Genomic DNA, 23,796 nt, shown 5'->3' with positions numbered 1-23,796 from the left:
TGCTGCCAACTGTGGCTCCGTCTTGCTTTCATTTAGTGCATTAAGTAGAATCATGATTTCTATTATTTAGGATGGAACAAGATAGAGAAATGAGACAAGTTTCAAACTGATGGAGAAAATGCAAAGTAGCCAAAAGGACTGGCTAGCCATTCTTTTTAAAATCGTGATCATGAAATTCAGTCAACATACACACACAAAAAGGGGAAACGTCTGGCACCTTGAAGACTAACAGATTTATTGTGGCATTAGCTTTCATGGAAAAGAGCCCAGTTCATCAGATGTTTAACAATATTGTTGTTATTGTTTTGCTGTTTTGTTTTCATTATTTGTTTTTATCCTGCATTTTATTTTGCTAACCGCCCTGAGATCGTATGATGAAGGATGGTGTTTAAATCTAATAAAGAAATAAAATAGTAACTAAAATAAATATCATCTTAAGGTACCACAAGACTTTTTACTTTTTTGCCATAACAGACTTGGACAGCTGCATCCTCAGGACAAAATTCAGCAAAAAATGTTGCAAATGAAGAACACTGAGGACATGCACACACGCAGTGCTATAGACTGGAATATTGGGTGCAGTTACATTAACCAACAGTGGTTTTCATCTACAAAACTTACCCCTTATTACGTATCAGCTGTCCTGTGCATACCCAGCCAAGGAAGGAATTCTTTATTGACAAAAGCAGGCACTTACACCATAGATGCACATTTCTAGCATCTACATTATATGGCTATTTTCCAACTGCCCAGCAGAGCAGTTGAAGTAACAGTCAGGCCATGCCCCACACCCCCATGGCTTATGTGCCCTCGTCTGATGGGGTGCATGAATGCAACCTGAGACTTCCTGCATGGAAGTCTTTATTGTACTTCCCTCTTCAAGCACCTCCTGGTTCTAGGAGACAGCAGAGCAGGGGACAGCAGGGATTTGACCAGCCCACCCACCTGAGCAGCCTCCTCTGCTTCTGACCCATCTGGAACTTCTGCCTCTGTCTCTGATGGCTCATAGCCTTCCCTTTCCCTGGCTCCTACCACGCAGGTGGCACCAAACTTCTCACTGGTCCACCTCCAGCCCTCCTGCCTCCATCATACACCCATCAGAGCCCTGTCAGTCCCTGACATGAGCCTACATAATGGATGGATGGATGGATGGATCATAGATTCATAGAATTGTACAGTTGGGAGGGACTCTGATGGATGAGATATTTGACAATAGAACTTGAACCATGGCCCGATCTCCATCAGGCCTTCCTCTGCTCCAATGGCCCTTAGGGCATGGCCACTAATGACCAATTTCTAAGAAAGGATTACTGGTATGCCGAATACGGGGATGTTTCTAAATTATTGACTATCTTGGCACCTTAAGCTTTATCTGGGCTAAGGGTCTAGGATTAAGACAAAAGTGTCTGAAGTGGACTTGGGCAAAACGGACAGCCCATTTTCATAAATGGCAATAACTATGTATTTCTTTCATCAGAAAGAATGAGTTAATGGAATGAATGGAATGTAGGAGGTGTATGCTATAGCCCCAAATTAGATATTTTAGGGAAAGAATCATATGGACTTGTGATTACAACCTTTGTTTCCCTCTTCTACCTTTTTTTTGGGGGGGTTGTTGTATTCAATCTGCATCTTAGTCCAGAAGCGATAATTTAACATGGCTGTGCCATTCTCATAAGCCACAGCTTGTCAGTTTGCTGAATTATCAGTACCAAGTCAAGCAGTGCAGTAGAAACAGATCGCATGTGCCAATTTTCCTTCATTTGCTTACCATTTTCCAGTCACTGGAGGAAACTGCAAATGCCAGTCTTTCTCTTGCATGATAGAAGTGCGTCGAACTCAATAATTTAGCAGATGTTCATGGACAGCAGGTGGTCCAATGAATTACAGCAAAGACACAAGTCATTAATGTTAAGGTTGCTAGTCATCAAACTTGTTAAACTTATACTTTACAAGTGTCTTTTAAACTAAAAAAACCCAAGAAATTATAATCCCCTATGTAAGGGGCTGCAGGAAAGGTTACAACATGGGGCTTTTTAGTTCAGAGGGTGAACTCAAGGGAGATGTCTAACATTATGTGATGTGGAGAAAGTGATCAGGGAGAAGTTTGTTCTCCTCTCATGATACTAGAACTCAAGGACATTCAATGAAGATGAATATTGGAAGATTCAGGACAGACAAAAGAAAATACTTCATATAGCACAAAGTTAACGTTTGTCAGGAGATGGAGTGAAGCATAGGTCAGCAATCAGAGCAAAACAAAGGAGACTTCTCCTCTCCCAAGCAATCTCAGACTGCATCTGCGCACAAGTAATTTCTGCTCTGCTCTTTTCATTTCTCTGTGCGACCTAGATCAGGAGAAGGGGAGCTGGTCGCAGCAGGATGGAGAGAAACCCTGGATTCTTCAGTAGCCTGCCCCTCTGTCTCCTGGCCCCCTCCTCTCCAGCCTCTGCTTCTGCCTCGGAGTCTGAACTGCTGTCTGCCACAGCCTCTTCCTGCTCACTAAACCCTGTTGCCTCTTCAGCTTCTGACAACTCCTCCTCCCAATCTGCTCCTTCTTCTCCCTCTGACCATTCATCATCATCCCACCACCAATCCCCTGGCTCTGAGCCTTCTTCCCCTGCGGTGTCCCTTGAGGGTTCCCCGGCTGGCACTTGCCTCAAGTTGAGAGAGTGTTGCAGTGGCCAATGTGAGAACAGATGCCAGCCTAGATGGGCCTTTGGCATGATCCAGCAGAGCTATTACATGAAGAGACACATCACCATGATCTTAAGCAGGAACACAACCTCCTTTAATAGATTCTCCCTCCAACAGACTAGGAAGAATGAAGGACCAGAACTTTATAATTCTCCACACCACACATAAGAACAAAACACATTGCTTTGAGAATGGGCTTTTCCCCCTACAATGTAGATTTACTTCAAAAAGTTGCCTCAAATCAATAGGCAATCTGGCGTGCCGCTGTAACATGGCGCCACATTACGTCATGGGTGCCATTGGGCACCCATAATCGGGGGGCCCAAGTCAGCCCCCCTGCTCTCTGGTGTGTTCAGCATTTTTCAGAAATGGAAGTTCTGCAGCAACTTCTGTCGCTTAGGCCATTTTGTGCAGCACGTGTGCCAATTGGAACTAAAAACAGTGCCAAATTGGAATTCTTTACCAATGTACACAGGTGACAGCCTTTTAAAATCCATTTCCCATGCTCTTTTAAGAGGAATAATTGACAGAACAGTGAGGTGCAACACACTGAAGAACAAGGCTCAGTAGCAGCACTTAATTTGGCTGCGAGAATTTGTCTTCTCGAGAGCATCATCGTTTAGCTGCAACCGTCTTCCGATTTCTAGGTGCTAGTTTCTGAAAAATGATGATGGCTTGAATCTGCTGCAGTATTAAAAATGCTCAGGGAGCTTAAGTCACCGGGTTGAAATGGATATTCTTAAGAACATTTGCCTTATACCAAATCAGACCATTTGTCTATCAATCTCAGCTTTGTCTACAGTGACTTGTAGTAGCTTTCCTGTGTTTCAGCCAGAAGTTTTTCCTAGTGCTATTTGCAGAGGCGCGGGACACTGGACCTGGGAGCTTCTGCATGCAAAGCAATAGTGCATTGTTTTATTCTAGAAACACTGGTGCAAATCTACCTTGTTCAGCATAAATATTGCCAGCACATGCAGCCACCCTGACCATTCTCATCTGATCAAAGGCAATGACATTAGGGCAGGAAAATTCTGCAATGCATGTTATTAGTAAACATATTAGGAGGAAGTGTGATGCTGCCAGTTTAACTCTAAAAGGGAAATCAAGTCTGCAGTATGGTGTCCTGTGTGTCATTAGATTAGGGTTGAATAGACCTGGCTTCATGGCTGTGCAGGAACTGCGTGACTTTGGACCAGCCACATACTTGGAGGGTTGCGTTAGAGGCATAAATGGCATCATCCTGTTCCCTGCCAATATTGCTAAAAATGAAAGACCGCTCGCTTCAGCTAGTTTCTCAGGGGAAGTATGCCATAAATTTGAAGAGAGCCCTGCACGTCTCCAAAAGGGAAAAGCAACCCAGGACTGATGAAAAATGAACTCGAGCTGAACTCTCCCAGTGGCAACTCAATGAGGAATAACAATGAGATATATGTGAGGATAATGGTGTGAAATATTCTATGAGACACAGAAGAGTGACCTAGTGTTCCCGTGCAAAGGAAAACAAGGATCAGGTCTGACATGCTAAGCAACCTGTCTCCCTGGCAGCTCATATATAAGGAGGAAATTATGTTCTCCATATGAGCCTCGTCTAATTTAATAACAAATGCTCACACTTTCAAAATGCTGCAGAGGCTTTCACAACTCACTTAATGCTTACAAATTACTTCTAATACCGTACACTAAAAATAAAACATGCCATTTGCTGATTCATTAATAAGTCATATAAGGCAGGTGAAGGTACACATAGCAATTCCCTGAACCTTTGGCATTAGTATTCAAATCTCTTTCCCCCCCCCCAACCCACCCATGTTGTATTTTCAGAGACTTGGTAATAGCACCTCATCAGGAGTACTGGAAATCTTATAGGGATATGTATTGCACAGTCTTGACTTCCAGTGCAAAATGTGAAACATGGAACACAGCAGCTTCTTGGGGGAATTTCTATATTTATTGAACATTTCTAGCCCAAAGGCTGCATAGCACCTGGAAATTTCCAATTTCCTGAGACATACTCTGCACACCAACACCCTTGCAATGTCCAGCGAGCTCCACATCTCATGCCCTCAGTTATGGCAAACCTTCAAAATGTAGCAAAGCTCCCCCCCCCCCCAGAAATAGTATGACCAAAATTGTAAACATATTAAGGTTATGGAACCCGTGCCTGTGATATACAGTAGATGACAATCACAGAGTTTAGGTACAGAATTCTAAGCCACCCTGACAATTCCATTCCTGATGTTCTTAACTCTTTGCCTAACCTTCCATCCTTTCTGCTCAAGCCCTCAAAATTTATGTTGCATTTCTTGCTTCAAGTACACGTCACATGAATATTTGGCTTGTGATCCTGGATTTTTAAAATTATTTATTTCACCTTCCCATGTTGAATGTTGCTTGGCTTGCTCCGCTGAAACACTTGCAGGCAACCAGCAACTCTGCCTGACTGTCTGTGGCTGTAAACCAGGAATCTTCAAGACCCAGGAGCCACTTTTAACCCAAACATGCATTTGGGGATCCATTTCTTAATCTTTTACCATGATTTACACGGTAGTAGTGCTCCTGTTGCGGCCTACCTTGGATCAGGCCACAACCCACCAGCTGAAGACCGGTGTTCTAAACTACTCTACCACAATAGGATACAAATCAAGGAAGAATTTAACAAGTTCCCTTGAGTTCCCTTGGGAAAAATGAAATGAAATACTACTACAGTGGTACCTCAGAAGTCGGAACGGAATTTGTTCCGGAAGTCCGTTTGACTTCCAAAATGTTCGGAAACCAAAGTGCGGCTTCTGATTGGCTGCAGGAAGCTCCTGCAGCCAATCAGAGGCCATGGAAGCCCTGTTGGGCATTCAGGTTCCAAAGAACATTCACAAACCAAAACACTCACTTTGCGGCGTTTGGGAGCCAAAATGTCCAAGTACCAAGGTGTTTGGGATCCAAGGTACGACTGTACAGTGGTACCTCGAGTTACATACGCTTCAGGTTACAGACTCCGCTAACCCAGAAATAGTGCTTCAGGTTAAGAACTTTGCTTCAGGATGAGAACAGAAATCGTGCTCCGGTGGCGTGGCAGCAGCAGGAGGCCCCATTAGCTAAAGTGGTGCTTCAGGTTAAGAACAGTTTCAGGTTAAGAACGGACCTCCGGAACGAATTAAGTACTTAACCCGAGGTACCACTGTACTTGAAATTCAATAGATCCTATAGCTGGAATTACATACAATCTAACCTCTGCTTTTGGGGGGTTATTTTTAAGATGGTTTAGGATAATTAGACCTTTTTCTAGAGAAGATTTTAAAAAAGCATTATTTTTATTACTAGGCATTGAGGGTACAGTCTTTGGAATTTGGGGGCTAAATAAAAGTTATTTCAAGGTAAAAGGAGTAACACAGAAAACTTTTGCTTGCCAACCAAGAGAAAGAAACCCAAGTTTGATGAGCCAAGGAACCAGTATTCAAGTTTGGCATCTCAAATGGCAAAAAGGTTTGCATTAAAAAAAAAAGTTTAAACAAAATATTCATGGAACAATTTCAGGCAACAACCAAATGTGTAAATATGACCATCTGCTTGTGGGCCGATGAATACAAACAACAGCAACACATGCCACCGACATCATATGCCAACCATCACCTTGATCATCTTATGTTCGTTCTTGTCTCCTTCCTCTCCCTGAACTGTTGCATATGCATGTGCATATAAAAATCACTCAGCACAGTTGGAGCCCAATCCTTACGGGAGCATGAGGTGCTTCCCTGGCATACATGATAGTTAATCACAACACTCAAACATCTCCAAAGAAGAAGAGGGGCAACTGCAAACCTAGCTCTAATTAGAACACAAGACTTTCCGGCCTTCCAGTGCCCAACATCTCTGCCCACATGACCGAGCACAACGGCCTGATGCGAGGGACATTCCTTTTTTTGAGAAATGCACAACATTGGCTGCCACTGCCCATTGCAAAAAACAAAAACAAACCTACACAGGAAGCTGCAAACCTTCACATGTTATATAATAATAATAATAATAAAATAATAATAATAATAATAATAATAATAATAATAATAATAATAATTTATTTATACCCCACCCATCTGGCTGAGTCTCCCCAGCTACTCTGGGCGGCTCCCAATCACATGTTAAAAACAATACAGCATTAAATATTAAAAACTTCCCTAAACAGGGCTGCCTTCAAATGTCTTTTAAATATAGGATAACTGCTTATTTCCTTGACATCTGAAGGGAGGGTGTTCCACAGGGTGGGCGCCACTACCGAGAAGGCCCTCTGTCTGGTTCCCTGTAACCTCACTTCTCACGGTGAGGAAACCGCCAGAAGGCCCTCAGTGCTGGATCTCAGTGTCCAGGCTGAACGATGAGGGTGGAGACACTCCTTCAGGTATACAGGACCAAGGCCGTTTAGGGTTTTAAAGGTCAGCACCAACACTTTGAATTGTGCTCGGAAAGGTACTGGGAGCTAATGCAGATCTCTCAGGACTGATGTTATGTGGTCCCGGCAGCCACTCCCAGTCACCAGTCTAGCTGCCGCATTCTGGATTAATTGCAGTTTCCGGGTCACCTTCAAAGGTAGCCCCACGTAGAGTGCATTGGAGTAGTCCAAGCGGGAGATAACTAGAGCATGCACCACTCTGGTGAGACAGTCCGTGGGCAGGTAGGGTCTTAGCCTGCGTATCAGGTAGAGCTGGTAGACAGCCGCCCTGGACACAGAATTAATCTGTGCCTCCATGGACAGCTTTTAGTCCAGAATGACTCCCAGGCTGCGCACCTGGTCCTTCAGGGGCACAGTTACCCCATTCAGGACCAGGGAGTCCCCCACACCCGCCCGCCCCCTGTCCCCCAAGAACAGTACTTCTGTCTTGGTTGACTGTGAATGTCCAGAAAACAGATCCTATGAAGTCCTCTTGTCCCCAAGACTTGGATGGATGGCATAGCAAAGGGCATAACAAGTTTAAGTTTCTGTCATTGAAACATTCAATGCGTGGATTACAAGTGGAAGATGAATAGTAGTCTAATCATTATTTTCTTTATATTAAAAAACCCTTTAGATGCACCATTCTGTTTTTATAGTTGTTAATAATGCGTAAAGGAAGGCCATGTTATCCTTTGTGGTAATGAGTCTCGGTCTGTGGGAAACCTCATTCTGATGACCCCAGAAGCAGAAAGTCGGCTGTGGGTGGTTGCTAGGGAACTAATGGCATGGTTTCTCTGGTGAAATTTTCAATTTCATTGAAATTGAAAATAGAAATGAGAGAATTCCCCTGCTGGAAAAGACCACAATCTGTCAAGTACAGCATCCCATTTCCAGAAGCAGCCAGCTAGTTGCTTTCAGAATTCACAGGAATGGTATGATCACTATCCCCTTTTTTCTTTCTGACCCTCAGAGGTCCACTGGTGCTGGGTTTGCAGTCTCCATTTACCTATGAAGGTCTAACAAAGGTTTTTCAATGTGATCTAAGCTGATGGCTATTGCTACTTACGTTTTCACGCCATCGTGTCCAAGATGTGCAATGAGAAGATTTAAAAAAAACCAGCTGGAAAACAAGACAGGCCGCAGTCGTCTCTGCAAGCTCCCACTGTCCACCATTCAAGGATTACGCTGACTTATGATCCCAGCATGATACCTGCAAATAGAGGGAACCAATGAACTTGTAATGATAGAGGCACACCCACAATACCCCTCTTTATCACAACTAGGGAACGGAGAAATCATGATTTGGTTTGCATTTAAAGGCAAGCTTACCTAACTCTCTGTGGCAACAATGGAAGGTTGCCAGGGGGGAGGCATTTCAGGCCCAATCCCTGAGAGCAGCAATATAGGATCCGGGGAATCCCAGGCTCTCAGCCCTGGCCCATCCTCAGAGCACTCCATTTTGCAGCTGTCAACTGGGCTGTTCTGGCGGGCCCATCACTGGTGGATCTTCCACTCATCCACCAATTCAACAGACAGTGGGAGGCTTGCTGAACCAGCAGACATGAGCAGAGTGATGCCTCCACTCATTCCAAACCCCCCATAGCCCCTACATAAGGGGGGAGTTTGGATCGCAGCGTAAGAGTTTTATAATGTCAGTGTGCAAGCAGTGTCTCTGAACTGGTTCAAAACCAGTTTGAAATGTCTAAACAGAAACCAAATCAGGGAGTTTGTTAAAAAAATATATATATAAATAACAATTTGGAACCATCCCCATGTTTTTAATGGTTCAACTCCCTGATTTCCAGTTCTGTGTGTGGCTGGCCTTGCGGGCAGGGAGAGGGGAAGCAATTGATCTATCAATTAAAGCAGTATTGGAAAAGAAAGGAAGAAAGCCATTCACTACTGGCATATAAGTTCCTAACAGTGTAACTACGGGAGAATCTACAGCTCAAGTTTACATCATAAAGTGTTTTTGTTGTTACTGTTATTTGTACCCCACCCATCTGACTGGGTTGTCCCAGCCACTCTGAGCAGCTTCTAACATATATAAAAACATAATAAAACATTAAACATAAAAAACTTCCTTAAATATTTTAAAATATGTTAAGCTAATTCCTCCAATGATTCCTGCATACTGGAGCCTTATATCACTGTTACTTCAAAGCCAAATATTTTGAAGCATGCTCCTGACTCACTAGAAGAAATCACTCGTGGAACTAGCAAGCAAGGTGCCATTTCTACCAAGTACAGAACACCCATACTGTGCATACTGAAGAAGAAAGGCAGAAATCCTCTGAAAGTATAGTATGTCATATGACAATACAGAGAGACTTGTCCCTTTACTGTCTGTGGGCTGTGTTTTCCTTCTCTTTCTCCTCGGGGCTAAATGAGATGCGATGTCGGCAGGCTCGTATGTTTGCATACAGGTCGTGCCCTGATCGCACAGACTGTGGTGTTGAGAAAACCAGCAAAAGGGATGTTTACATGAAGTGAGCCTGCCTATGGCTCATCCTCCCACTGCTAGCACTTTCTCCCAACCAAGCACACTCTTGATATATGAGTTCAGCTCAAGAGAAAGGGCAAATGAAAGCAGTGAGAGACAAGCTGGCATGGGGAGGGTTCTGAACTCCTCACCCATAAGCCACCACCATCCAATATTCTCCTCCTTCCTGAAAAGTCTCTGCTCTTTCCTCCTCGCTGCTCTGTATGCTGGGAACTGTCTCCCAATCACCTGCACAATGCCATCTCTCTCAAACGCTCCTTTTTGGGGGGGGGTATAATCAGTCTCATATAACCAACATACCTGTCTAATTGATGCTTGAAAGGGTTAAGACCATAGAGAAAGCTGTCCTGCCAGGCTTAGCTCACCTTGGGAGGGACTAGGTCATCAAGTCTTTGTCCTTCCCATCCACCACAACCCCCCAGTCTACCAGAGAAACTCAGCGTGTAAGGAGGTCTAAGCTGGTTGCTGTAGCTCAGACCACATGGCACTTACAAGCCACTCTTGAGTTCCTATACCAATAATTTAGGAAATTTTGTCACACGCTCAGGGCTGATTAGAGTGTTGTCTCTGCAGGGAGGACCCACTGACAGAGGAGGGGCACCATTAAGAATGAGGGAGAAAGATGCGCCTCACCAGGGAGGGAATTCCACAAAGAGGGAACCATCACCAAGAAGACCCTTTCACTGGGCAATGCCAAGCAGCCAGCAGCCGGCTGCACAGGATTGGCTCTCTGGTATCACCTGATTCCCAGGACCAAGAGAATTCTGTGCTGTGATGCTAGTAGCTTAACTTGAAATCCTTGCAGTCCCCCTTCTCTGATCCATGTCTCACTCACATTTCCCACTTCAAGCCCTGCAGCACTTGTCGAGAAGCCCAGCTGTAGCCATAGCTGTGTGTATGGGACTCCTTACCCTTAAATTCTGTAGGCTGTATCTCAAGTCTAGTTAAATCAACACTGTTCTATTGACTTCATCTTTGAAATTACACCAGCTGAGGATTCAGAGACATATGTTTTACACACACACCTGCTAAAGAAAGGATTATTTCTGGAGGAAAGGAGCTTAGCTTTTCTTTGAATTGAAGAGTTTGGGGGCTTCTGAAAGCTGCTGTGGTTGCTGAATCCCAAGAGCATCGTCTCCTTTGTGGCATCGTTTTTCTTTTAAACGGAAGATCTTTTCCTAACCAGAATAAAAATGGCTTGTCATGTTGAAGCGTAACATCTGTGGGTTTCGCTTTTATGAAAGCAGAACCGCACATCTGCACTATAAATACTCAATAATGCTTACATACATTAATCTGTATTCCCAGCTATGTCTTTTCGCCCCACATTCAAACCTGGAGACGAGATCTCAGACAATGAGAACCTGGCTTTAAACAATGAAACGGGGGGGGGGAGGGGGGTGTTGAGAAAGAATCCAGCCTAAACAAGGAGCATTAAATTCTTTTGCTAGGGAGGAAAACTGTGCTGAGAGTAAGTGCATTTGGTTTAAAAACTATTCTGAGATATTTTCAGTCAATGCAGGTCAGAAAGATGGTCTGTGGATTCTGGGAAAGGAGATTTGAATACACTATTCAATACAAATCAGATAACTTAAAAATCAATTTTGTTCCAGGGAAAAAGTTCTCTCAAACCAAAAGAGACTCAACTAATTACATCAAGCAAGGAGATGTAATATAGTCTATATGCACTTCAATAGATTTTTGTCTACGTGCAGAACAGGCAGCTAGAAAACCATGGCAGCAGGGGCCAGACATGCTCAGAATGTTTAATCTGGTGTCTTTTGCCTAGAAATGGAGTGCACATTATTAATGCCACAGGGACTGCACTGAAAGTGGTCTCCACATGGTGGCCCATAACAACATATGGGCTGTGGACATCAGGCATGGGGGCAAGGAGATCGAAGTACTTCCACAAAGGCCAGCTTATGGTGGCATCCTATCACAACCCAATAAAATCTGTTCTGGATCGTTGAAACAGCCATGCAGTTCTTACAGCACAAAACGGAACAAGTGGTCATTGAACACATGGTTTGGCACACTGGGCAACATCCTTGGTGGTGGCTCTTCTGAGCATGATTGCCATCACATTAGCCACCCAGAAATCCTGGGAAGTGGCAGCGAGGTGGAATGTTTCCATTTTTAGCTCACGCCCAGTAAGGGATATTTTGAAATAGTCCCTTACTTCAATTCCTGGATGTGCCAATATACAGAGAGTATAGAGAAATTCATAAGAGGAGGGGGAAAAACAATTGTATTTCAGACAAACTGGCAGGATTTAAAATGAAGGCTTCAGGAAAACCTTATCCAGCCTTCCTGCAAGTTACTATTGCTCCCAGTGCTGGAATTCTGTTTGATCTTTGAGAGCTGAGAGCAATACTAGATGCGACAATGGCAAAATATGGCGAGGACAGCTGATCGAAAGATCGCAAAGGTCACACAGGGGAGCACTCCCTGCCTGCCCACCACAAAATCCAATGGGTCCTCCTTGCACCTAAGTTTGCTTCTGTTATCAGAACCCCGCTGAGAGGAAGGTGACATTGGAGGGCAGGGTATGGGGGGAAATGAGTAAAAATACATGCAGAGCTCTGTGTTTTTAGCCCTATATAAGCTGAAAAGTCCATTAAGATATGCCAGAGAGGGTCAGGTTTCCATCCATTCTGGGAGCAATTCTTCAGGAGCTACAGTGCAGAGCCTTTACATCGGTGGCCCTGTCAGTGTTCCGCACTACAGCATTAACTGCTGTGCCTGATGGGCATTTAGCGCTGTGTCTTGTCAAGATTTGCTTTTGCATCTTAATATAGCAGAAGGTTTACTGATTTGTCATGTGTTATGATTTGTAATGTGATTTATTAGCTGCACTGCGATTCTGAAATGAATCAATCAGGATGTATTAGTAAGCAGGCCATAATACAAATGAGTCAGGGTATTCAGATAAATTGAGTGTGACTCCAGCTGCTTAGCATTTCTCTCTTCTTTTATTTTAAGAGGCTGTGTCTGTGCTGGGAATCCATGCCTGATTTTGGTTTTTCCAAAATCTGTACGTGTGACAAAAGAGAGGGATACCCAGGTGTGACAAAATAATAAAAAAATCCCTTCCAGTAGCACTTTAGAGACCAACTAAGTTTGTTATTGGTATGAACTTTTGTGTGCATGAACACTTCTTCAGATACCAGTTATGACAAGTAATGATCTACGTGTGGTTTTTCATCATAAAAGTACTTTTAAAATGATTTTTGAGCTAATGGCTGAGATAAGAAAACAAGATTCCTTATCTCCAAATGGGATACTGAAACCAGAACAGGCATTTCAAACCACAACAGAAGTAGTCTGAACAGCGCTACACAGGATGCTGCCTCCTACCAAATCAGACCACTAATTCATCTAACTCAGTATTGTCTCACACCAAGGATGGTGAACTTCCAGATGCTACTGAACTATAACTCCCATCATTCTGACCATTAGCAGTGCAGCCTGGAGTTGATGTGAACTGGAATCCAGCAACCCAGGTCTGCACTCTCTAGGGTACAGGGATCTTTCTCAGCGCTACCTGAAAATGCCAGGGATTGAACCTGCATGCACAATATGAGTTCCACCACTGAGCTATGTGGCCCTTCCCATGTGTCTGTCAAGATCCCACCCAACCGAGACCCCAGGAAGACCTTTTTGAATGAAAAGGGCTAGGAAGATTGCAGAAAACACCCTCCAGCTGAGGACCTGGAGGAACCCACAATTGTTCCCAAGACCGCCTGAAATGCCCTGTGTGGCGTTTGCCTCCTAGGTGGGTCATAAGGAAAGGGTTAAATGAGTGTAAAGTGATTGGCCAGTGGGAACCCAAGGGGAGGAGTTAGAGTTGGAGCTGTTGGGAAGTCAGTTGGGAGTTGGAGAAGGAAGAGGGAGGATAAGTCTGTGGGTTGGTCAAAATGTGTTGTGAGGGAGTGAGAGAAACTGTTAGGAGTCAGATAGACAGTTGGGATAATCAGTTTGAAGTTATTAGGAAGGTATAGGCCGGTATAGAAACTAAGGATAAGAAACTGACAAGAAAAATTAACTGAAACCATAAACTTGTTCATGCTTATAAAATAAACTTGATTATTTGTTTTAATGTTAACAACTGTCTGGACTCAGTGTGTACCCGAGAGAAACGGGTTGGTGGCAGCGGGGAAGTGATCATAGTGGTGGCACAGGGATCAATAGACCGTCAAACGTCCGGGGACCCTGTGTGATCGCCACATCCTGTCTAATGCACACCTTGCATGGACCCTACCCATAACCCTCCAACTCAAGCCCTGCTCAATCCCTGATTCTCTCCCTTCACCACCACCACTCTTGGACCACAAAGACAGCAGCATTGGGAAGCCCAGAGTCACCATAGAAGAAACTGTTTGGCTGAAAACAGATATTTCCTTGTAAAAAAGGGCCTATTCAGGAAAAGGGAGAAGATTCAGCCACAAACAATGACTTCCTTGGGGAAGGAGGAGCTGGCAGATATGTGTCCCGGTGTCCTCTAAACCTTTCCTGGGCTAATAGCTCCAGCTTTCACACTAGGTCCTCATCATGGACAATGTCTGCATCCTTCTCAGCCCTTGCGTTGCCACTGAGATGTGCATCCTTGGCTCACTCTTCCCCCTCCTTCCAGCGGATGAGTGCAAGCTTGTTTATTAAGTTGCCTTATTCATTCTCCTTTGGTGGAAAGGATTTGACTAAGAGGCAGCCTGGAGAGAAAGAAAATACTCTGGACCGGTTCCAGACCGACTTAGGGTGGAAAGGTAATTTCCAACAGCTCTCCATGCCTGAGCTTGCTAAAATCCAAACAAATCACAGCACATGAAACATCCTCTATAAGGGCAAAAGTAAGTCCTGTGCCCTTCCATCAAAATAAACTTCCTTGGAGTTTATTGAATATAAGTATGTCCTGGCTAAGCAAATGATAGTTTAGCATTTTCCCCTAGCATGTAGGACAGGGATGGGGGAGGATCTGTGGTCAGGGATAGTGGTAGCTGGAGTCTGGCAACATTTGAAGGGCCACAGGTTCCCCATCACTGGTGCATGAAGATAAAACTGAAGAGTCACAAAGCTGCATCTGCACCAACCACAAGAAAGAAATCATTTTGCTTGCCGCCATTCCTCAACATTTTAAGTGTCCCCCTCCAGTGATAATCTTACCTTTGCATTCTGCACCATGGCCACCCACAGCACATTTTAAGGGCAAGTTTATTTTGACGGAGTTGTTGTTCCATTAGGTGTTGCTGTTCATCATTCACACAGCACTTGTAAAGTGCAGAGCACTCCATTATCAACACCAGGTAAGTGCCTTTTTCTGTACTTCTCTAGTACAGAGGCTGGAGGGAGGGTCACAGTGCATTTTGCTCCCATTTGACTGACCTTAAGGGAATGCTGAGCACTCTTTTGAGGAACAGCTAGTGAGCTTGTGATGAGTTAGCAGAAGTCAAGAAAGAGTTAGCTGTGTCTTTTAAAAGGCCAGGTAGATCGCACGCCATCTCACGTCCCCAAAGGATTTGGTCCTGATATGCTTCTGTTTGCAAGTGTCCCTCTTTCCCTCTGATCCATTTGTACATCTTCAGATAGTCTATCGGTCTCACCTTCCAGTTCTAGAGCTGCTTAAATGGATCATGTTGAGCTGCTGTTCTAACAGCAGTTCTCTAAAGCCCTGCTAAACAGATGAGCCACAGGACACTTGCAAACACATTGCATCACAATGCCCTGAACTCCCCCCCCCCCATAATACACAGGTGTACCAGAGCTAATAACTGAAACAGAAACAAATAAATGCACTGTTCTGGGCAGTCCAGCACCCATTCACACCCAGTTTTAGAAGTAGTTGTTGTTTCAATGCAAATTACAGTTGAGTGGCAACACACAATTGGGATAAACTGCACAGGGGAACAAGTAAAGAGTGACTTTGTGCTTACAACCAGACCGCACTTATGCAGAGGCACTGATTGTCAAAACCAGTTGCCTCAATTTGTGGGCACACAGCTACAGTGATTTGTGCCTGGGAAAGGATTTTAAAAAAAACCATCAATGGATAGTCCAGCAGCATATGTGTCAAAAGACTGCTCTTCATTCAAGAACCTCATTTCATTCTTCTTAAGGAAATGCTGTTGAGTTGTGGCCAGACTTAGTTGGCATTTAAAGTAGACCCATTGAAGTCAAGGGGGCTTAAGTTATAACTAAAAATCCCTTCATTTCCACAGATCTACTCTAAGCATGACTTGATCTAGATCTAGCTCCTTCGAAATACACCTAAAAACACAAAATTCCACAGCTGAATTCCAAATCCCTTACATCAGCCAACCAATAATGCTCCCCATCCTGGGCGTTTTTGCCTGGCTGGAATGTGTCCTTGACCTCCGGTAATTCCTCTTTCTTGTCTGGATGGGGCAAAGAGAGGGGTGTGCGAGTGTGTGTAGCACAGGGGTCAGCAACCTAAGGCCCATGGGCCAAAAGCGGCCCATGAGGGTCATTTAACCAGCCCATGGGCCCATGCTGCCTGCTCAGTAACCCCTGCAACCCACTCGGTCGGCTCCCAGCGCAGAGCAGAGCAGGGACCACCTTCCGTGACGCTGGCCGGCTTCCCATTGGCTGCAGGAAGCTCCTGCAGCCAATGGGAAGCTGCGCACACCTCCTCCGTGCCCAAAGGAGCGCCGGAAATAGAGTTTGTGCGTGCGTGCGTGCATGCGCGCACACACTCTGGCCCACCACGGCATCTGCAGGATCGTGAACTGGCCCAAGCCACAAAAAACCTTGCCGACCCCTGGTGTAGAAAGTAACCTATGTACAAAGGTAAAATTCACATCCATTGCTCAGTCTGCTGTTGCCTTTAACCATGGGGATGTGGTCCACAGAAGGTTGCTTCAAAGGGGCAAAATCCCTTAGGCTGAAAAAAAGAGGCTAAACCTCTTCCTCTCTCAAATACATGTCTTTGCTAAAATAATCCAGGTAGCCAAAATTGGTGCCTTGCTGACCCACCTGGCTGAAATGCAGTGGTTAGTGGCAGAGATGGTTGCCCCAGGCCCAAGTTTGCTAGGGGGGCAAAATTTCAACACCCAGTGCTGCCTCTGTACAGCTGTTCACTTCCATTGCTGGGCTCCGTTGAAAACAGCTTTTCCATGTGAACCAGGTAGTGACCTCTGCAGACAATGGAACGACTCTTCTTTTCTTATCAGCAGCCATCTCCTGGGTGTCTGTCTCAGATGCTGTTAGGCAGCTGAATGTCCATTTCCCTCCCACCCCCCTCCATGCAGCCCCGGGTGCTGGCAACAAACTCTATGCCACTGCTGAAATGCATGGCCTTCTGTCATTTCCTTATTTAACATCTCTTTTACTTAAGAGAACAATCTACTTCCAGGTCCTTAAAAAAATGTCTAGTGTCTATTGTGTATAGAGGACTGAACTATGGGAAGGCAATGAATGAAGTGTTATCTTAAAAGCTACGGACCAAGTAGCTGTTTAAATCTATTCAGGTGTCTGTTTAAAGTTTGTTTTAAATGTGCTTTCTATACAGCAAAAAAGTTCTTTCCACACAGTTTATTTCCCTGACAAAAGAACTGTGTTTTTTTAAGCCAGAAATGCCACGCTGATCTCTGGAGCAATGTAGCTTTTTCTCTTTCAGTTGTGGTTGCTTCTTAGCACTGTAATTAAGTTTGAATAATGCTGCCAAAGTAAAATCATGCATTTTGCACAATTACTGTATGGCATGTAAGGGGGGAAATATGATGTGAGCTTTGTTAAACTTATAATACACTTGGCAATCACTTAACTTAATCAGCTCCTTTCTCCTTCAGGAAGGAAAGAAAACCCTGCAAGGTTGTTAAAGATTACTCCTTCAACTGCTCCAGAGTAAAATGCTGTTCCTCAGGGCCTAAATCAACATGAGCCGCCCCAATACTGGGCATTCCATTGTTTTTAATCAGTTGTATTTATAGGGATATAGAAAAAAGGACACTAGATTGTTAACCAGGAGCCATAGAATTAGTTACTGGTCATGTTTCTAACATAGCACACGACTCTGAGAACCAGTCACTTCCTTCCTGTCATGTGGGACATTTCCCATGATACAGCCTCAAAAACATTACCCTTTCCCAACAAAGGTGGAGCATGATGAGATTTGGGGCCTCCTTTCTGAGTATCCGCATCTGTAGTGCACATTTTAAAACATGTATTTGTTACCGTTTTTGTGTGGCTAATACAGGTGCACACAATAATTGTAAGTTATGAAGCAGCCTTGGCATGAACGATGTGTCTTGCCTAGTATTTTGATTCTGTGGTCTTTGGACTTAGAATAAGCCGCTAACTCCACAGATCGTGCTGATGAAAAGATGTGTCATTAATATTACTGTGGTCTCAAATACCTAGGACTTCCCCATTATAAACTGAATTCTAGGTCCTTTGGGTTTATGCACTAGACCAGAGGTCAGGTGGCCCTGTAGATGTTGCTGGGTTGCAGCACCCATGTTTTCTGGGCATAGACCATGCCAAATGGGACTGATGGGTTCTGGAGTTCACTGGGAGGGCCAAGGCTGACCATCCCTGCACTAGACTAAAACCTCCTATTTTTCACCGTCATTAGTGATGCTTAATTTTTATTGATTGTTTGATTGATTGAATTTATATACCGCCCTATACACAGAGGTCTCAAAATATAAAACCACCATATATAAAATCAAAATATAAAACCACCATATATTCAAAATAAAAACAACAACCCAATAACACCCCACCCCCCAAAAAAGAACCACATTTTAAAAGGGTATAGGCTGTCAATGTTTCCTAAGACTGTCGGGAGCATTATCTGCAGAGAATGCAGATGCTGCTGAGAAAGTCTACTTACATCTCCATCCACTTTCTCCTAGTGACCAAGGAGCCAGCAGAGGGAGGTGTCACAATGAAGGGCATGTCACAAGGACCTCCGCAACCTAGCAACCACTAGCACTCATCTGACACTACTCTCAACTGCAACTACCAAGTTTGCTTATCTGGCTTTTAATCCATGTTCAGCTTTTTACAAGTATGTAAAATGAAATTTATCCCTTTATATTCAAGCTTCCATTGTTCCTGCACCTACTGAGCATTAGCTACCTAATCTACCTCTCTGCCTCTCTGGTGCAACTGCCACACACCAAAAGGCTATGGAAAGGGCCCCGTGTCTTCGACAATTCACAAGGATTCATTGCAGCTCCACAGCGGCCCTCTCCTTTTCAGTGTCATCCTATATTGCTGAACAGTGGAAAACCAGAAATCACCCCTTGCGTGTTCATTCATTTTATTACCCTCCTTCACCAGTAGGTCCCAGGGCAAGTTGCAACCATCTAAAATTATTGTTGTTATTATTAATTAAATTTTTATACCACCCTATACCCACAGGTTTCAGGTCAGTTCACAGGATAGGATCACAATATAAAAACACAAAATACATAATAAAACAACAACAACCCAATAATGCCCCCCAACACATTTTAAAAGGGCATTGGATGTCAACAGGGCGAGTCTTGAAAATACAACTCTCTGGTGTTAAAGGCCAGGTAACAGGCCCCCCAAGTGTCCCCATTTCCCAGGGACAGTCCCAGATTTACAAAAGCTGTCCCAGTTTCTGATGTGATCCTGGAATGTCCTGCTTTTCCTTAGGACCTCCCTATTTTAAACATTCCCAAGCACTGCCGTGAAGCATTACCAGCACAGAATGCAGATGCTGATGAGAAAGTCTACTTACATCTCCATCCACTTTCTCTCTTACTCACTGAATAATCAAACTAAAGGAGATCACTGTGCCTCTAGAGCCCTAGCAACCCAGGAGCCAGCAGAGGGAGGTGTCACAATGAAGGGCGTGTCACAAGGACCTCCGCAACCTAGCAACCACCAGCACTCAACTGGCACTACTCTCAACTGACACTACTAAGGTTGCTTATATGGCTTTTAATCCATGTTCAGCTTTTTACAGATATGTAAAATGAAATTTATTCCTTTATATACAAGTAGTCCTATCCTTCTTTTCGGTGTCGTCCTATATTGCTGAACATTGGAAAACCAGAAGTCAACCCTTGCGTGTTTATTCATTTAATTATCCTCCTAAAAAAAATTTGGGAGCGCATATATAATGAACTAAAAAAAATCTTTAGGTACACCTTCTTAAAAAGAGCAGAGGCATTCCTCTTAGGAATAATTGGGGATGAAATTAAAAGAGAAGACCAGAATTTATTTCAGTATACGACAACGGCAGCCAGGATATTGATAGCTCAAAATTGGAAATCAGCGGAGACCCCCACGATTATGGATTGGCAAACAAAATTATTTGAATATGCAGAATTAGCAAGGATGACAAACGAAATTAGACATCAAAAAGAAACAAAGTTTATTGAAGAATGGAGTAACTGTAACAATTTAAAAACTACAGTAGGTCTAACATAAACCTTGTTATGCATAAATCACAGATTTAGAAACTGCAGGAGAAGAAAAAATGTAAGAAAACCGTAACAGGATAGGAGGGAGGTCAAGACGTGTGTTAACGTCGTGTAAATAAGTGGATGATACTTAACATTGACTAATAAGAGTGTTATCTTTTCTCTCTCTCTTTTTGTTTATTTTTTCTTTCTATGCTTTCTGTTTTTTGTGGAAATTTCAATAAAAAGCAATAAAGGTCCTCCGTAGCTTCCAATGTAAATAATAATAATAATAATAATTATCCTCCTTCACTAGCAGGTCCCAGGGCAGGTTACAACCATGTAAAATTGTTGTTGTTGTTGTTAATTAAACTTTTATACCGCCCTATACCCACAGACTTCAGGGCAGTTCACAGGATAAGATCACAATATAAAAACACAAAATACATAATAAAAATAAAAACAATAATAACGCCTCCCTCCGCAAAAATAAACACATTTTAAAAGGGCATTGGATGTCAATCAACCAAAGGCCTAGTTAAAGAGGACCGTTTTTGCCTGGCTCGTAAAGGTACATATTAAAGGCGCCAGGCATTCCACAGAAGGGCAGCCATGGCAAAAAAAGGCCTGTTCACATGTTGCCACCCTATGGACCTCTCAAGGAGGAGGCGCACGAAGAAGGACCTCAGAAGATGATCTCAGGGTCCAGGTAGGTTCATATGGGAAGAAGCTGTCCTTGAGGTATTGCTGTCCTGAGCCATTTAAGGCTTTACAGGTCAAAATAGGGCCCAGAAACTAATTGGTAGCCAGTGCAGTCAGACCAGTGCAGTCGGATGCTTCTTATTTCCTCTTAGCCTTACATCCTCACATCAACCAGTAATTGCTGGTTATCCTTCCACTTAGTTTATGAACATGATTGTCAACAAGGGGAGGGAGGGAACAAATGAAAAATTCATTCAGGGTGATTTTTCAGAATACGAACTGTCACTCATACAGTTTTCAGCTCCTTTAGTAAGTCTTAGCTCATCTAAACATGCAATTACTATAGGTGTATAGTAACCCATTTATACATCATCCTTACTAGGGATGAATGGATCTGTCAATTTCACTTTCTCTTGGTACCTCATTTTTACTATCTTACATTCAGTTCTCCATATTTGAGCATCAGTTTACAGATTTATTTATTTACAACGACCCCATGAAAATTCACCAGCATTTCCACGCGTATTCAATATACATTTTTTTGTATGCAACTTTGCCTTACATACATTTTTAACAAGCAGTTTCCTATAATATAATGCATGTTTATGTTTGTTTTCACTAATATTTATACACACACCCATAATATACGAATATGTGTATGCATTATTTGGGTGAAGAAGTGCAGATCTGGAAGGAGAGCTGCATTTCAATATACATGCATTTGTTTTGGTCAATGCTAAGTAAGTACAGTGGTACCTCGGGTTAAGTACTTAATTCGTTCCGGAGGTCCATACTTAACCTGAAACTGTTCTTAACCTGAAGCACCACTTAACTAATGGGGCCTCCTGCTGCCACTGCGCCACCGGAGTACAATTTCTGTTCTCATCCTGAAGCAAAGTTCTTAACCCGAGGTACTATTTCTGGGTTAGCAGAGTCTGTAACCTGAAGCGTATGTAACCTGAAGCATATGTAACCCGAGGTACCACTGTAGTAGAAAGTGAGCACCTCACAACAACCTGTTTGACAGCTGATGTCATGTGACATCACAGGAAGTCCCTTCCCTGAGAACCATGATGCCATGTAGTTTTACATTAAAATGCAAACTGAACCAAATCCCCACACACACACTTTCGTTCTCCTGACTTCCTCTGCCTGGGTACCACATGCCAAAGTCATAGCAAAAGAACTGGAACCCCAGACTGGAACATGTTATTTCCTTAAGGGAATGGCCATATCAGAAGGGAATTCAACAAGAGATGGGAAGAGGAGGAGAACCCGAGGGCATTCATGTTAATGTACATTTTTTCTTGCTAGAAAGTAAATCAATAAATACCTGCCTATATCAATTTTCTGTCATATATCTGCACCACACTGAGGAAACGCAACAAAGGAATCATTTGCAACTGCAGCAAGTAAGTATAAAACTGGCATTTAGATTATCACCTGAGCCGCTGTTACTGAGTTTTGAACGGCTGGGATTTTTTATTTTATTTTTTAGGGAGGGAGGAGTTCATCGATAAATCCAAACATGCAAGTAGCCAGGCTCTATAATATCCCGTACATCAGCAGCTCTTTATGTTCTCTATCAATGAAAAAAATGTTGTGTCATTGAGATCTGAAGGTATCCCATAAACTGGGAGCAATCTATTTATGGGAGATGCAATACCTGCAGAAGTTGTTTACTAAGGTCATTGAAACAAAATGTATGATGGATGCAAAGGCGGTTTATCATGACGACAGCACTCAGTGATGCAGGTTGCCAAAAGCGGTCAGCTTTTTGGTCTTAAAGGCTGTTTTTGAAGGGAAGGCAGCAAGACTTTCTGGATCAAGATTCCTGCCTTAAACCTGGTCAGATTACTTGTCTCTTTAGCTCATTATTTTATATTCTAATGGACAGCAGCCTTTAGGTCAAATTCCAGCAGAGGAAGGGAGACCGTCTTGGGGCCTGCTGCAGATAAACTCCCATAGCTTCTCCCATCAACTGTCCTGAGGGGAAAATCCCGGGGACTTTTCAAATGTTCTTATTGTTTATGGCGGTTTGTTCAAAGTTTCATGTAACTTGTAAAACCTCCTTGAAAGGTTATGTATCCTGAAAGTGGGGTATAAATAACGGTGATAAATGAATAAGGGGGGGAGACTTCCGGGTTGGCGCCTCCGGCAATGGCGGAGCTCCTCCGATCGGGAGGAACTTGCTCCATGGAAAGCAGGGTCTGACCGCCACGGCGAAGGCGGAGACCCACTGAAATCACAAGCAGGAGAAGCTTGTGAACCTGGGATTCGGCTGGCACCTTTTGCGCCTCCCCTACTCGCAGGGAAACCCTGTTTTGGGGATCCGGAGCGACGTGGGGTGAGTGGCGCGGTGCTTCGAATTGACTGCTTCTTTCACGGAGTGAAGCCGCATTGCTGTTGCCGGAGAGCTCTGACTTTTTCCTGTGGACAATTGGACTTTAAACAACAACCCGTGAGTAGAACGGAAAATTGGATCTTTAAATACCTTAATTTGGCACAGAAGCGGGAAGGTCTTAAACAGGAAGTCCGCCTTCCGCTTTTGTAAATAGATTGAAGCAAAGACGTTACAAGCTAAAGTCTTTGAAAGTTTTTGGCAAAGGATTAAATCTCCATCGGTTAAAATTACAAAACCCCCCTTGGAAGCAGGAGAAGGGGGGGGGGGGGAATTTGGACCTAGAGAGCCTGCAGGAGAGAGTGAAAAATCTAATTACCACTGCTCTGAACCTGGAAACGGGCTGCCAGAAAGAGTTCATTAATTGCGAACAGAACATATTTGACAGCTAGCTAAATAAGAGAAAGATACTGTTTCCATTGTCCTCTTCTGCGTTTAAAAAGGAGGAAAAGTAACTGAAAATTGAAACTATTTTTATGGTTTGAGTTGTGTTTGAAAGGATTAATACAAGTGGAAACTGTCTCCCTCTAGAGGGAGCTTTTGAAACTGTTACAGGAGTGTAACTGGGGAATCACCAGCTGCAAGATAAGGAATTGTGAGAACCAGAGATTGACCTTGGACCATTTAAAAATGTTGACAGGAGAAGCAATTGTGACTGTATTATGTAAGATAAGCT

General features: G+C 43.6%; 1 long non-coding RNA gene across 2 annotated transcripts in view; it reads right to left on the bottom strand.

The window, feature by feature from the left end:
- LOC128410112 (uncharacterized) overlaps positions 1 to 17,777 on the bottom strand; it is a 32,723-nt gene extending 14,946 nt beyond the window's left edge. The window contains exons 1-2 of one of the 2 annotated variants that reach the window (XR_008329385.1): positions 17,717 to 17,777; positions 8,184 to 8,327 (exon numbers count right to left, since the gene is read on the bottom strand). This is a non-coding gene — a long non-coding RNA (uncharacterized LOC128410112). Of the gene's footprint in view, positions 1 to 8,183; positions 8,328 to 10,645; positions 10,866 to 17,716 lie in introns of those variants that run through there. The other variant, XR_008329384.1, reaches the window with a different exon arrangement.
- Positions 17,778 to 23,796: the final 6,019 nt, after the last annotated feature.

The sequence above is a fragment of the Podarcis raffonei genome, chromosome 3, assembly GCF_027172205.1.
Source record: "Podarcis raffonei isolate rPodRaf1 chromosome 3, rPodRaf1.pri, whole genome shotgun sequence".
NCBI lineage: Eukaryota > Metazoa > Chordata > Lepidosauria > Squamata > Lacertidae > Podarcis > Podarcis raffonei.
The sequence above is the reverse complement of the archived record's forward strand: the minus strand, read 5'-3'. Positions and strand labels throughout refer to the sequence as shown.